Genomic DNA, 15703 nt, shown 5'->3' with positions numbered 1-15703 from the left:
AAATCTGTCCTTTGTCTCAGCTGGTCAGAGCATGGTTTTCCCTCAGTGACTGTTGATGGTCCAGGGATAGTCATGTGATGGTTTGACTCAGTCCTGATTCTTTGTTTTGGGTAAGCATTTTCTCTCCCATTCAGCAGGAGAGAAAAAATAAGGAAGCCTGCTCATCATCATCATAGTCATCAGTCTTCAGATAATGGAAATGGAGCCTTATTTCTACTGGTAGTCATTTTGTGCCATGAAGGGATTAGTCTTGAGATGAATCTGATACTAAAGTTGTTATAGCAGAGAGAAAGAACCTGGGTTTCTGACTCTGGCATTGAGCTATTGATCTTTTGTATGCTTGCATCTCTTCTTGCCTCCAGCCTCTCAATTATGTGTGATAACGAATTTTTCTCATGGTTTATTTTTAGATATTTTTTATTACTAGCACCTGAAAGCATCATAATATGTTCATACACAGAAATGGATGCTAGATGCCCAGAGTATTGTATATGCTGATTCTCCTGCAAAATATCTACTTTTTCTGCTGGTTTTAGATTTTTCTCTTAGTATTTTGAATAATGCGTTGATCACATGGCGATCACTTAATTGCTCAGATTGAAGGTTGGTGTAGGGAAAGGAAAGCCAGAAGAAAGAAGAATAGGACGACTGTCCTGAGAAAGGGCACACTTGCACTTAGAAGTGATGTGTGCTGGACTGTAGAGCCCACAAGACTCTGGAGCCTTCTAGAATATGAGCCCACTACACTGTGGAGCCCACTGGCTGGAGTGTTGACCCATGTTTTGCCCCTATTTTGGTGGTTTGGATCTCAGTTTTCTCATTTGTAAAATGAAACTAATCATGAAATGGTGGAGGTAGAGCTACTTTGAAAACTGGACTCTTTTTTTCTCAGCTTACTTCTCATTTCTAATTCTTTTTCTTATTTATTGTGGTGAAACATATATAACATAAAATTTATCATTTTAAGTGTATAATTCAGTGGTGTTAAGTTCACATTAACTATGTATACAACTAGAGATGCCGAGTGACTCAGTGGTTGAGGATCTGCCTTTGAAGTCTCCTACTATTAGTGTATTATTATCTAAATATCTCTTTACTTTGGTTATTAATTGATTAATTTACCTGGCTGCTCCCACATTAGGGGCATAAATATTCATGATTGTTAGGTCTTCTTGTTTGATAGACCCTTTAAGTATGATATAGTGTCCCTCTTTATCTCTTACTACAGTCTTTGGTATAAACTCTAATTTATCTGTTATGAAGATTGCTACCCCAGCTTTCTTTTGAGGACCATTTGAATAGTAAATGGTTCTCCACCCCTTCATTTTCAGGCTAGAGGTGTCCTTAGGTCTAAAATGAGTCTTTTGTAGACAGCAAATAGATGGGTCTTTCTTTTTTATCCGGTCTGATACCCTGCGTCTTTTGATAGGATCATTTAGCCCATTTACATTTAGAGTAACTATTGAGTATAGGAATTTAGTGTCACTGTATTACCTATTCAGTCCCTGTTTTTGTGGACTGTTTCTTTGGGCTCCCTCTTTGTGTTATAGGGTCCCCCTTAATATTTCTTGCAGAGCCTGTTTGGTGGTCACATAGTCTTTCAGTTACTGCCTATTCTGGAAGCTCTTTATCTCTCCTTCTATTCTGAATGAGAGCCTTGCCGAATAAAGTATTCTTGGCTGCATGTTCTTCTCATTTAGTACCCTGAATATATCCTGCCAGCCCTTTCTGGCCTGCCAGGTCTCTGTGGAGAGGTATGCTGTTAATCAGATATTTCTCCCCATATAAAGTTTTTTTTTTTAAGATTTTTTTTTTAAATTTATTCATGAGAGACACACACATGCAGAGGCAGAGACATAGGTAGAGGGAGAAGCAGGCTCCATGCAGGGAGCCCGATGTGGGACTTGATCCCGGGACTCTAGGATCATGCCCTGAGCCAATGGCAGAAGCTTAGCCGCTGAGCTACCCAGGCGTTCCTCTCCCCATATAAGTTAAGAATCTCTTGTCTTGTGCTGCTTTAAGAATTTTTTTCTTTATCTTTGAAATTTGCAAGTTTCACTATTAAATGTTGAGGTGTTGAATGGTTATTATTGATTTTTTTGGGGGGGGTCCTTTCTATCTCTTGGATCTGAATTCCTGTTTCCTAACCCAGATTTGGGAATTTCTTAGCTATGATGTGTTCAAATATACTTTGTGGTCCTCTCTCTCTCTCTCTCTCTCTCTCTCTCTCTCAGTCTCTTCTGGAATCCCAATTATACATAAATTCTTCCTTCTCAAGCTATCATTTATTTCCCTAAGCCTCTCCTCATGGGAGCATCTGCCTTTGGCTCAGGGCATGATCCTGGGGTCCTGGGATCGAGTCCTGCATCAGGCTCCCCACACGGAGCCTGCTTCTCCCTCTGCCTATATCGCTGCCTCTCTCTGTGGCTCTCATGAATAAATGAATAAAATCTTTAATTTAAAAAAAAAACCCACTATGTACAACCATCACCACTATATCTAGAACCTTTCTGTCATCCCAAATAGAAACTCTGTCTTCATTAAACAAGATCTCTCCATTCTTTCCTGCCCCCAGCACTCAGGAACTTCTGTCTCTATCCGTTTAACTAGTCTAGATACCTTATATAAGTAGAATTACACAGAATTTGTCTTTTTGTGTCTGGTTTATTTCACTTAGCATAAGGTCCTCAAGGTTCATCCATGTTGTGTGTGTCTGAATTATATTTCTTTTATAGCTGAATGATATTCCATTGTGTTTATATATGTGTGTGTATGTATATATACACATACATATATATATACACACACACACACACTGTATTTTGCTTATCTGTTTTACCTATTTATGGTTATTTCCATCAACCTGGGCTTGTATTAGTATTGTGAATAATGCTGCTATGAACATTGGTGTACAGGTATCTGTTTGAGTCCCTGCATTTAATTCTTTTGAGTATATACCTGAAAATCATATGATAATTCTATGTTTAACATTTTGGGAATCACTAAATTGCTGAAAAGTTGACTCTTAAAAAATGAATAGTTAGAAATAGAAATAGACTATATTTAGAAATAGACTATAAGTTGGATCTATGTTTTTTCTCTTGGGACTGTAGTTTTTCATTAATTTAGAGAATTTAGTAGTTTAACATGGGACTCATGAACTCACCCTTTTATAACACTTGGAATATACATACTATCAGATTTGTGTATATTCTCCTCCTTAATCAGATTAGAAAATAGATAGTTTCTCTAAGTTAATGTGTCAAAGATTTAAGTGTAAAATGATTCATGAGATTGTTGAGGTCCAAGTACCTTCCTTCGTGTATGTGTTGAGAATGAATTGATTTACTTCTATCAGTAAACACACTAACATCTTTATTTATTTTTTATTTTTTTAAAGATTTATTTATTTATTCATTCAGAGAGAGCGAAGAGAGAGGCAGAGACACAGGCAGCGGGAGAAGCAGGCTCCACGCAGGAAGCCCGATGTGGGACTCGATCCCGGGTCTCCAGGATCACACCCCAGGCTGCAGGCGGCGCTAAACCGCTGTGCCACTGGGGCTGCCCCACACTAACATATTTATGACCTGTGAAAAACGAAAGGCTGAATATATAATGAAGGAAATATGAGTATAAAATAGAAGATCTTGCTGTTCTAAAAACACTTTCTATCAAACAGAAATAACATTGGATTATTAGATGCCTAAAAAATTATAGGTACAGAAAGAATTAGGAAGAAAGTCACTGTGGAACTCTTGTTGCAGTATCTCTGAAATATACTAGAAGATAATCATAGATTTAAAATTGATTACCCGGGGATCCCTGGGTGGCTCAGTGGTTTAGCGCCTGCCTTTGGCCCAGGGAGCGATCCTGGAGTCCCGGGGTCGAGTCCCGCATCGGGCTCCTGGCATGGAGCCTGCTTCTCCCTCCTCCTGTGTCTCTGCCTCTCTCTCTCTCTCTCTGTCTATCATGAATAATAAATAAATAAATATTAAAAAAAATAAAAAATAAAATTGATTACCCTTTCTTTCCTAGAAATTGTACAATGGGTTCTATCAGCTCACCAGTGCATGTTTGCATTTTTATAATACTGAAAGTGCCATTTCTGACCTAGCAGTTTCATCCTTTTTTAACATGACTTAGTCAGACAGGCTTCATCTGCAGAATGTATTGGAGACAGATATCATTTTACATACACTATGAGAAAACTTTTAAGAACACATTTAAAGTTAGGAAGATAATACTGCCAAGGTGACTGATGCAGCACTCCATTCCCATTGGGGGAATTGATGATTGTTGGGATTGATTGATCAGGGAGCTTCACCTCTTCCCAGAAGCTATTCCGTATGGAATAATTTATATGCCCTTCCAGGTTGACTTTAGTTTAGCTTGCATGTAAAATCCATGTTCGAAAGCTGTGGAAGTAAATACTTGTAATAATCCTTGACTTCGTGGCTGTTAGAAATGCTATTCTGAAATGGCCTCACCATGTTAAAACATTTGAAAGCAACTTTTATTTTTTATTTTTATTTTTTAAGATTTTATTTATTCATGAGGGACACAGAGAGAGAGGCAGAGACATAGGCAGAGGGAGAAGCAGGCTCTGTGCAGGGAGCCCGATGTGGGACTTGATCCCAGGACCCCGGGATCATGCCCTGAGCCAGAGGCAGAGGTTCAACCACTGAGCCACCCAGGCGTCCCTGAAAACAACTTTTAAAGTAAAGTAAAACATTTGAAAGTAACTTCTAACTTCACCTCAAGTAACTCACATTACATATGATGAAAAGGTTTCTTTTGATTTATTTCTTACTCTGTAAATATGAGTTGATTTTAATTGTGATTTAGAATTACTTATGTTCCTTCAGGAGTTTGAAAGTATAGCTTTCTAACTATGGTCTTATAATCTACTATCTTAATAACTTAAGAAACTATTTTATTTTGCAGCACACCATTAGTTTTGTATTACACTAGATGCCACTTCAGAATTATGAAAGGGCATGATAAAACTCTCACCTCTTAATGGAGATCATATTGTTCATATTTAGAAGATGTTCTTTGTGACTCGTAATATTCTACTCCCTACCCTCAGGTGAAACCCTGTGTGAAATTGAACATATTCTGTGATATGGTTGCTGTGGAATCTGAAGAGTCTCCTTCAACACATGCTTGTGAGCAGTGTGTGTCTGTGTTTATAGTAGTTAATTAACATTTAAACAAATAGGCAACCATTTATAAAGTAGTTTGGCACCAAATCAGCCTTGAAAGCCATTATTTGATAGTCATTTATTCTTCAGATACTTATAGCAGGAACTGTTCTAGGTGCTGGGGATTTAGCAATAAGCAAATAGAGGTCCACCCCAACCCTTACCACCATGGAGTATATAGTTTGAAGTCTTTTGACCTTTTCATGTCCTGCCTAGAGGGAGAGGTGGAAGAGACTGGCTCTCTAGAGCCCTTCCTGAGTGGAGTTGTTCAACTCTATTCCTGGGGCCAGCAGAAAGCCTGGCACTGGTGTGTCTCATGAACATTTGCTGAGTGAATATATGAGTAATAATGAGTTCACTGTCACTTTCTCATTTGGATTATTGCGTTAGCTTCCTAACTATTCTTATTTCCTCCTTCTTCCCCTCCTCACCACCCCCCCAGGCTGTTCTTAAAACAGAAACCAAAGTGATCTTGTCACAGTCTAAGTCAGATTCTGTCACTCTTGTTCAGAGGTCTTCAGTGGATCTCCATTATACCCGGAGAAAAAGCCACAGCCTAAAGTATCTGGCCTCCTGCTGCCTTCTGGCCTTACCACCTACTGGTCTTCCCCTCATTCATTCCCCTTCAATCACACCTGCTTTGTTGTTGCTCAAGCTTGCCAGCCAGGTTCCCATTCCTGAAACTTTCATCACCTTTCCTCTGTCCAAAATGCTCTGTCACAGGCCCACTCCCTCACCTCCTGTGGGTCTTTACTCAAATGTGGCTTCCTTAGTAAGGCCTTCCCCAGCTACCCTACCAAAAATTGCAACTCTTCTTTCCCTGACACTCCTGATCTCCTCCCTTACTTTTTGCCCAGCACGTTTCTGTAAAACACACGCATACACCCCTTGGATGAATGGATGGATTTTAATTTTGTTGTCCTCCATGGAGATACTATTGAAGACCACCGAGGTGAAGATTTTTCAGTTTTGTTCATTGATATATCTGCAACATCTATGAGTACCTGTTAGTATTTGTTGAATTAGTAAAAACAAAACAAAACAAAACGTTTTAACCAATGTTTCTGTTTGAAATATACTTTTAGTAGAACCAGAATAATGTCTGTCTGTGTGTGTGTGCTTTGATTAAATGACCACTGGTTTTGCCAGCACTGTGGCTCAAGGCCAATTGGTGTGGTTCTAGTTCCAGTTCGACAACAGAGAGGTTGAACCCAGCCTTCCCTAATGAATTTAGCTCAATGAAAAAATCAGCTGTATTTGTCTTTTGACTGCAAACACAAGTAAGTATACATCTTACTGTCTGTGGTGATGGTATTTGTCACTTGCCTTCTAACAGAATCTCTCACTCTGTTGATACTGTTTTTAATTGATATAAATTAAAGGATGTGGCTCACAAAAAAAAAAAAAAAGGGATGTGGCTCACATCCAGAGTGACGTGCTGACAAGGTAAATGTTTGGATGTTTACTCTAAAGAATCATGCAGTATCAGACTGTAGAGGCACCTTCAGCCATTTCTTCTCATCTTTTTCACCTGCTTGAAATATCCTAAGCATCTCCCAGCTCTTGGGTTGCAATCTCCCTAAAGGAGAAGCTCCATTGCATTTTATTCTCTGAAGTACTTATCATTTGAGGGGCAATGGAAAGGTCCAGAATAGAAGAGTTCTATACTTTCTAATCTTTAGTTGAAAGAAATCTTAACAGTCAATTTGCTGGTTTTAGATGTGTGGAATCCCTTTGATTAAACATAAGGAGCAGGATAGTGGCTGGAAGCATGACGTTTGGAATTGATTAAACCTCAAGTTCTCTTTGAATCCCAGTTTAGCATATTGTACATATTTTATCTTCATTAAAGATAAGAAAGTAAGTACTATGAAGTAAGTACTGTTATTAGCCATTTTACAGATGGGGAAACAGATTTGAAGAGGGTAAGTAACATGATCAAGATCACATAGTAAATTAATAATAAATATTCTGCATTATACAGAGGCAGAACCAGTAGGGTATGTGAGTGTGCATATATGAGGAGAGAGAGATTGATTGATCTTCAGGAATTGGGTTGCACAATTATGAAATCTGCAGGATGGGATGACAGTCTGGAGACCCAGGGCAGGGCCAATGTTGTAGTTCAAGTTCAAAGGCTGTATGCTGGCGGAATTCAAACCCAGTCTTACTTTCACCATTATGCTATGCCTCTTCTCAGATAAACCTGCTGGTTTAGGGCTTAGCACATGCTGAGACTGAGCATACAATTAAGTTCCACAGGAGTGGTTGAAAGTGGAAGGTCTATAAGGTTGCTACAGCTATGGTGTCATTAAATTTAGGGCTGAATTTGAAATTGAGGTTCTCTAAAAGGTGTAAGGGATGATGATAACACAAAAAAAATGAGGGTAAAAGAAATAAGGGTGTGGATAACACACCGTAGCCTGAAGGAACCTGTCTATTGCAATTATCTAAAACAGGCATATTGTACTGCAGTCATTCTAGCCCAGGGTTACAAGATCAGACAGGGCCAGAACTCTGCCCCAGTTCTTTCAGAGAAACCTGTAGTTTCAGGAAGGATGTAGGCTGGATGAGATCTCTGACCTTTGTCCATTTCTGTCTAAACCCAGAATTGCTCCATAACCAAATTGACCTTTGAAATACTTGATTCTTTCAACTCAGCCTTGCTCACTGGGTACTGTTAAAAGCCAAGGGGTAACTTTTTTTTTTCTCTCCTGAATACCCTGTCTGCATTCCACAAAGGGGGTTGAAGTGGGATGCATATAAGGTTGCTACAGTGATGTCATCATGTTAGGGCTTAACCAAGGTGGTATGATTCCTGGCAAGATAGCTAAAGTGGACAGTTAAAATTTGGTAGGAACAAAGGTCTCCAAAAAAATATGACTGGCACATAATTGAGTCATTTAGTAATCACAGAGGGTGTTAACCATCTCCTTCCTGTCTTAGCTGGAGAAAAAAGTAAGAAGTAAATTTATTTACACTGCGTCTTGATGTAGAGTTAAAATTCTGTCTTGGAAGACAGCTGAATATTAAAATGAATGCTTAGGAAGGGAATGAACTTGTTTAAAAGACCGGGTGAGAGAATAGATGACCTTTTTAAACCAATCCTCAGAAATGTAAACTGTGGGTGGGATCTCTGGGTGGCTCAGCGGTTTAGCGCCTGCCTTTGGTCCAGGGTGCCATCCTGGAGTCCTGGGATTGAGTCCGGCGTCGGGCTCCCATTCTTCCTATATGACAAATTTCATGGAGCCTGCTTCTCCCTCTGCCTGTGTCTCTGCCTCTCTCTTTCTCTCTATGTCTATCATGAATAAATAAAAAATAAAATCTTTAAAGAAATCTAAATTGTAAAGGTAAAATTACTTTTCTTTATCCTGTCTTTGTGGCTTCTTTTATATGTTATGCTCCCTTTTGTTCTTAATGCTTGCTGTTGGTTTTATCTTCTGCATTACTAGCCTTGTCTCATGTCTGTGTGCAATAAAATGAAGTGTTTTAGGATTTACCAGGCACCATCACTTATGCTGGGGCCTGGGCAATTCAGGCCACTTCTCTGCTCCACTTTCCTCACCAGTGAAGTGGGGACTATAGTCCCACCTGCTTTCTTTCCTGTGAGGCATGGGTTCCTGGGGAATCATCAGGGCAGTACAAGACCCAGTAAGCCTTTAATTTGCATTAGCTGCTTTGATGATGGTGATGCACTTGAGGAAAAGGACTCTGAATGGGTAACTTTCCCACAGCCACACAGTAAGTGGCAGAGCTGACCATGTTTTTTTCAAACTTGGGTCTGTAAGACTCACACCCAGGCTCTTTCAAATATATTGTACTGATTTTTGTTTTGTTTTGTTTTTATTGTGATTTAAAAAACATACAAATTTTACCATCTCGACCATTTTTAAGTGCATAGCATAGTTAAGTAGTGTTAAGTATATTCACATTGTTGTGAAGCAGATATCCAGAACTTTTTCATCTTGCAGAACAGAAACTCTGTACTCCCCATTTCCTGTTCTTCCCAGCCACTGGTAGTCATCATTCTTCCTATATGACAAATTTCATTACATTAGATACTTCATGTAAGTGAAGTAATGCAGTATTTGTCCTGTTGTGACTGGTTTATTTCACCCAGCATAATGTCCCCCAACTTCATCCATGTTGTAGCATGTGACAGACTTTCCTTCTTTTTAAAGCTGTATAGTACTCCACTGCATAGAGTATCGCAAGTATCACAGTTTATCTGTTTATGCATCAATAGATATTTGGGTTGCTTTTACCTCTTGGCTACTATAAATAGTGCTCTGAACATGGGTGTGCACATATCTCTTTGAGAGCCTGTGTTCAGTTTTCTCGGATATATACCTAGAAGTGGGGTTGCTAGATTACGATAGTTCTGTTTTTAATTTTTGAGGAACCGCCACACTTTTTTTATGGCAGTTTCACTATTTTCAGTCCCACCAATAATTCACAAGGTTCCAACTTCTCCATATTCTCACCAACACTTGTTAATCTGTTTTTTTTTTATGGTTTTCTCTATTATTTGTACTTCCCTGATGTTTTGTGATGTTGAGCATCATTTTGTATGCTTGTTGGTCATTGGTATATCATCTTTGGAAAACTGTTCCAACTTCTTTGCCCAAATTTTTAGTCAGGTTGATTTTTCATTTTGGAGTTATAGTTTTTTATATATTCTGAATATTAACCCCTTCTTATATATATGATTTGCAAATATTTTCTCCCATTACATAGGTTGATTTTTTTTTTTAACCCAGTGGATTTTATCCTTTGGTGCACAAAATTTTTGAGGTCTAATGTAGCCCCATTTATCTATTTTGCTTTTGTTTCTTGTGCTGAGTGTCATATCTACAAAATCATTGCCCAATCTGAAGTCATGCAGCTTTTTCCTTATGTTTTCTACTAGGAGTTTTATAGTTTGGGATCTTAAACATTTAGATCCCAAATCCATTTTGAGTTAATATCTGTGTGTAGTTTAAGATAAGGATTCAGTTTCATCCTTTTGCGTATGGGTATGAGATTTTCCCAGCATCAGTTGTTGAAGAAGAGACTTCTTTCCCACCATACTGTTGTTTCAAGGAGAGAGGAAAGAGAGTGATAAGACAAGGGACAGACCATTATTTTGGGAAGAAATAATGCTAATTATTCCCCTTGTTTACTGCTACATAGATGGAGAAAGGTATCCGTAAATCTTTATATGGTATGTTTACAAGAATTATGGAGAATTTGTTTCCTTGATTTAGACAGAGTTGAACTATTATTTATGTTTATTCATGTGGAGAAAAGAAAATCAAGGCATTACAGTAATACGATATTCTCTTTGCCTCCGGAGACACCAGCTTTGCAGAAATCCAAAGTCTCTGGAATCCAGAAGTTGCTGGCAGGTTGGTGGTGGGGGAGGAAACCTTTTTAATGGCAAACTAATGAGGCCCTGAGCTCCCAGAAGCAAACAGATGCAGAGGAGAAAAAGAGCCAAGGACTCAAAGAGGCTGTATTCTGCGTACTCTGATTCACAGTGGGGGCAGCATCTCACGAGGGCATGTGGCCATCCCCAGAGGAAGTGGAGAAGAACAGGGAAAGTTAACACGCAGGAGCCAGAAGGGAGAGGCGTGGAGGTCAGCAGCGCTGGCCTGAACAGCAGACCTTAAGAAAGAGACTGGACTGAAGGTACCCAGCCCTGTGGCCTGGTGGTGGAGGGGAAGCGGAGAGCACAGAGCTCTTCCCCCTTCACCTAAAGTGAGCTAAAAAAGTAGACTAAAAAACAGACTCTCCAAAAACTCAGTCCATAGGAGCACTGAATAGCTAACTAGGGAGGGGAAATATATGTGTATGTATATAGCTTTTTGACTAATGGTAGCATTTCCAGAGTTGCTAAAACATTGCAAATGTCAGATTCTCTTGTTAAAATCTCTGGGCTATTATAGAAACCTTATTTGTATCTTCTTTCCTTTCCTTTTTTCATTAAGTATTAAGTATCTGTATATATTATTTATTGTGAGTGATGTTAATGTTGTGCATCCTTCCGTCGGAATTATAATGCAGTACAGAAGATAAAATGTTTATAAATAATGATAGAAGAAGACAAAAAAGTCATTTTAGATAACCTTATAAGGTTATCTAAAGAGAGAAAAAGGTCTTTTTTAGGGTGGAGAAACTGAGAGCAGACTATTATGTAAAGTTTATAGGTCTGGGTCCTTGATCACATTACATTGTATGGAAATGATAAGAGCTTTCAAAACAGTGATTCTGTAGGTCATATTAGTGTAAATAGTAATTGTGAAATGTTTGGTTCTGCTGTCCAGCTATACTAGATCTTCTCTTTGAGCTATTTACAAGCAGTGTAAATACCTCTGAAAATCAATACAAAGTATGTAATTGTTACCTACATCATTTGACTAAGATAGGATGATAGATACTGTTACAGAAATATAATACCTTAGGTTGGACTAGCATTCTGGGGGAACTGAGGAACAGTAGTCTCACATAATGTTATACAAATAGTGTGAATTGTAAACATTTAGTCTTTTCTTTCTTTGAAGACTCTTTTTAGTTTTTGAGAATTTACCACATAATCCTATATGGTAAGAAAATATAGATAGAAAGGCTTGGGCTAAATGACATTACTAGGAGAACTATTCAATATGTGAATGGCAATTGAGAGACTTGAAATTTGTTGAGAGAGAATATCTCCTTCTGCATCATCTGTTCTTTTGGAGTTCAGCCAGATTTGACTGACATTCTGCCTGCAGGCTAAGAACTACTGACCCTTAAATTTTAAAACAGGTGGGTAAAGGGTAAAGTTCTACTGAAAAATGTCAATTTAGTGCATCAATTGCAAAACTATAATAAAACACATACATAAAACAATGAATAAATGTCAAAATACTGATTGCATTACAGATGGCCTATTACAGGGCCACTAGAAAAGTTATTTTGAAGAAGATTTGAGTAACTGTAGCTTTTTTTTAATCATGAGACTTATATCTTAACTCTGACTTTGTACCCACATACTTATGTCATATTGTTCTCCTTTGTCTTCCATGAATTTCCCTTTATTGAGATATAATTGTCATAAAATAAGCCATTCATATTTGAATTTTACACTGTAAGGTTTTTGTCAATATTTTATTTTTAAGTAATCTCTACACCCAGAGTGGTGCTAACATAGCCCTGAGATCAAGAGTCGCATACTCCATCAACTAAGCCAGTCAGGCACCCCTGTAAGTTTTGACTCATGACATCATCACCACAATCAAGAAAATGTCATCCTCAACTTGTGTCATGCCCCTTTGTCTGTCTCTTCTCTCTGGATCTCTGGGACTCTCACTAATGACATGTATAGAAAAAAGTTCTAAGAAATACTGTCTTAGAGAATTCTCTTAAATTCTAGAACTGGTCTGGATCCCTGAGCCAGTTCCTGGTCTTTGAGCCTATCTCTCCACCACCGGCTTATTTGTACCTCTCTTGGCCTGGAGCCCTGCATGAAATTACAGTTCTGGACATGTAATGTAGGTTAGCTTTGTTGGTGCTCTGCAGCTTCCTCAGCCACATTAAGCATTGTTGGCCAGTGCTTTCCAAACTATAGTGAGGATTGAGGCTCTTCTTTAAAAAACAAACAAAAAACATTCAGTCCATTGCTGTTTGATGATTCTGTAAAGGAATAAAAATGATTACTAGAAAAATGAAATTAAAAAGTCATATGAATACAAGTCTCGATTTTTTTCTTTAGATGCAGCAGATATAAAATTTCTCTGTCAAATTTTAAATTTCTAAGTACTTGTTTATTTCTGCACTGTTTTTAGTGCAGATTGATAGCAAAATCTCATGGTCATAGGCTACTCTGAGTGGCACTTTGATAGACAACCCTACTTTTCCCCATGTGCTTCAGTGGGTTCAGAGATCTCTCTGGCACGCTCTTAGAGTTTCCCACTTGGAATGTTCTGCATTGGCAGAATGTTTGACTTAAATGAAAGAGGGCAGCCCAGGTGGCTCGGCGGTTTAGCGCTACCTTCAGCCCAGGGCCTGATCCTGGAGACCCAGGATCCAGTCCCATGTCGGGCTCCCTACATGGAGTCTGCTTCTCCCTCCGCCTGTGTCTCTGCCTCTCTGTCTCTCTGTTTCTCATGAGTAAATAAATAAAATCTTAAAAAAAAAAAAAAAGAAATGAAAGAAAACTAACAGTTGTTGAATACTCACTATATGCCAGCCCATTTGCAAAGCATTCTTTTATGAGGTTGTTTGTGGGCTTGTCATCTTTGGCCTTTATTATGTTGACATACACTCCCTCTATACTCACTTTGTTGAGTTTTTCAGTTCATGAATGGATGTTGAATTTTGTCAAATCCTCTTTCTGTATTGAGAGAACCATATGATTTTTATCCTATGTATTGGTAACATGTTGGTCCCTCCTTGCAGTGCTGGAACAAATCTACCTTTGATCATGCTGTATAGTCCTTTTAATGTACTGTTTAATTCAGTTTGCTAATATTTAATTGAGGATTTTTGCATATGTGCTCATCAGGGATGCTGTCCATAGTTTTCTTTTCTTGTGGTAGCCTTGTCTGGTTTTGGCAACAGTATAATGCTGGCCTCTTACGTTTTGGAAGTGTTCCTTCCTCTTTTATTTTTTTTGGAAGAGTTTGAGAAGTGTTGATTTTAATTCTTCTTTAAATGTAGAATTCACCAATGAAGCCATCTGTCCTGCACTTTTGTTTGTTGGGAGGTTTTTGATGATTGATTCAGTCCCCTTACTAGTAACTGGTCTGTTTAGACTATTTCTTCATGATTCAGTCTGGGCAAAACATTTTTTTTTTTTTTAATTTCTACAAACAACCCTGAAGTATAGGTGATATTAACCTAAGTGGAGGGTTGAATTAACTCGTTTATATTGTTCATATTCAGTTAAATGTTTCTGAGTTCTTGCTATGGATCAGGTTTATCCTAGGTTCTGGGGGAGTCAACAGGAAGTAGAGCAAATAAAACTCTCTGACCTTGTGGGGCTCACATCTTTGTTGGGGGGAAACATCATAAATAAATGAAACCTATTAGTTGGTGATAAATGATGTAGAAAGAAATAAACTAGAGAAAGGTACAGGGGGATAGGCAGTGGGGCTTGCACATTTGAGTTAGAGTACTTGGAGAAGTCTTCATGACATTTGGGCAGAGACCTGAAGGGAGAGAACCACTCAGAGCTAGTGGCAGTGGTAAAGGTCCTGGAGTTGTTTGAGATGCTCACTGATATGAAGGACCTTTCTCCTAGCTAGTAAATGGCTCATCTGGGTTTGAACTCATATTTGGCCTTTTCTGTTATGCTTTACAGTTTTTAATCACTATCTGTGCTCCTGGTTTAAAGATACCTGAATTCAAATAAAGTGCAAATCCATTTGGTTGTGGGAGTGTAATTTATGTCTGTTAGGGAGTTAGACTGGAAGGCTGCTCTCTATTTGAATCTTGCTTTTGATTAGGTCTGGATATTTTCCAAGGCTTTGAGTATCTTATTCCTAAATGTACAAAATAGATGAGTTTTGTAGGGTTGAGTTTCCATTTTTAAGTGGATGAAATTTCTCTAGGCATAGAAAGCCAGACAAAATCAGGGAAAGGATTTTCAAAGGAGACCTGATGATTAAAGCTTTGGAAAGAAGACATTGCTTTTGTCTAAATACTTTGAAGTTAAGGATTATGTAAGTCCTTCCTTACTATGAATGACCTGGTGCTTATCAGATAGCTCTCTTTGGCATTGACAGGAGCCTTTGTTGGGACTCTTGTCTGGTTGCTATCCCCTGCCCATGACTTCCCTTCAGCACATGCCAGCAGCTCTGCCCCAGACCCTTTACCTGTGGTCCTAAAAGAGGACTCCAGCCGCCTCCATTTTGACCTCAGTCTCCACTTCCTAATTTATTAAGTTCTTTCCAGTTTCTCTCTTAACTCGGGCAGAAGACCCGTGGGTGAAGCACCCCTGACAGGAACTGAAACTACCCCTCAGGCACTAAGGACTGCCCTGAGCCAGCCAGACCCTAACGACTGACCCTGCAGCAGGTGGGCGGTGACCTTTACTTCCCTTCTGCATATACCCACCATCCTTTGTCCCACATTTTCCAGACATACACCTGGACGTATTTTTAGCACTTTGGAGACATTAGTCAGCTGTCTTCCTGGCGTTGGCCTCACTTTCTTGTTTCACCACCACTCCTGTCTCTGCCTTTGGATTTGTTGGCGGTGAGTGACTGAGCCTGGTCTGTTTTGGAGCCCCTGCACTGGGACCTCTTGCACTCCTGTGCCCTGGTTCAGCTAGCTGCTGAACCTTGGACTCCTCTCTTCCCTGTCACCTCCCCTAGAGTGGGTTGGGGAAGATGAGGAGTGGCATGCTGTCATTCATGATTTCAAGTGTTGTATGTTTGGACAGATGTTATAATGATATATATATGCATCATTATGGTCTTAGATTATTTTCACTGCCCTAAAAATCTCTGTGCTCTGCCTGTTTATCCCCCTCTCCC

The 15703-nt window shown here is 39.0% G+C and overlaps 1 protein-coding gene across 2 annotated transcripts in view; it reads left to right on the top strand.

Moving 5' to 3' along the window:
* LIMS1 (LIM zinc finger domain containing 1) overlaps positions 1–15703 on the top strand; it is a 148522-nt gene that overhangs the window by 24867 nt on the left and 107952 nt on the right. The window contains exon 1 of one of the 2 annotated variants that reach the window (XM_041754661.1): positions 10655–10874. The exons of the other annotated variant lie outside the window; for it this stretch is intronic. The gene's annotated coding sequence lies outside the window, so the exon portion shown is untranslated. Of the gene's footprint in view, positions 1–10654; positions 10875–15703 lie in introns of those variants that run through there. 2 annotated transcript variants of the gene reach the window in all.

This window comes from Vulpes lagopus, chromosome 5 (assembly GCF_018345385.1).
Source record: "Vulpes lagopus strain Blue_001 chromosome 5, ASM1834538v1, whole genome shotgun sequence".
Classification (NCBI taxonomy): Eukaryota; Metazoa; Chordata; class Mammalia; order Carnivora; family Canidae; genus Vulpes; species Vulpes lagopus.
This window is presented reverse-complemented; position numbering and strand designations above follow the sequence as displayed.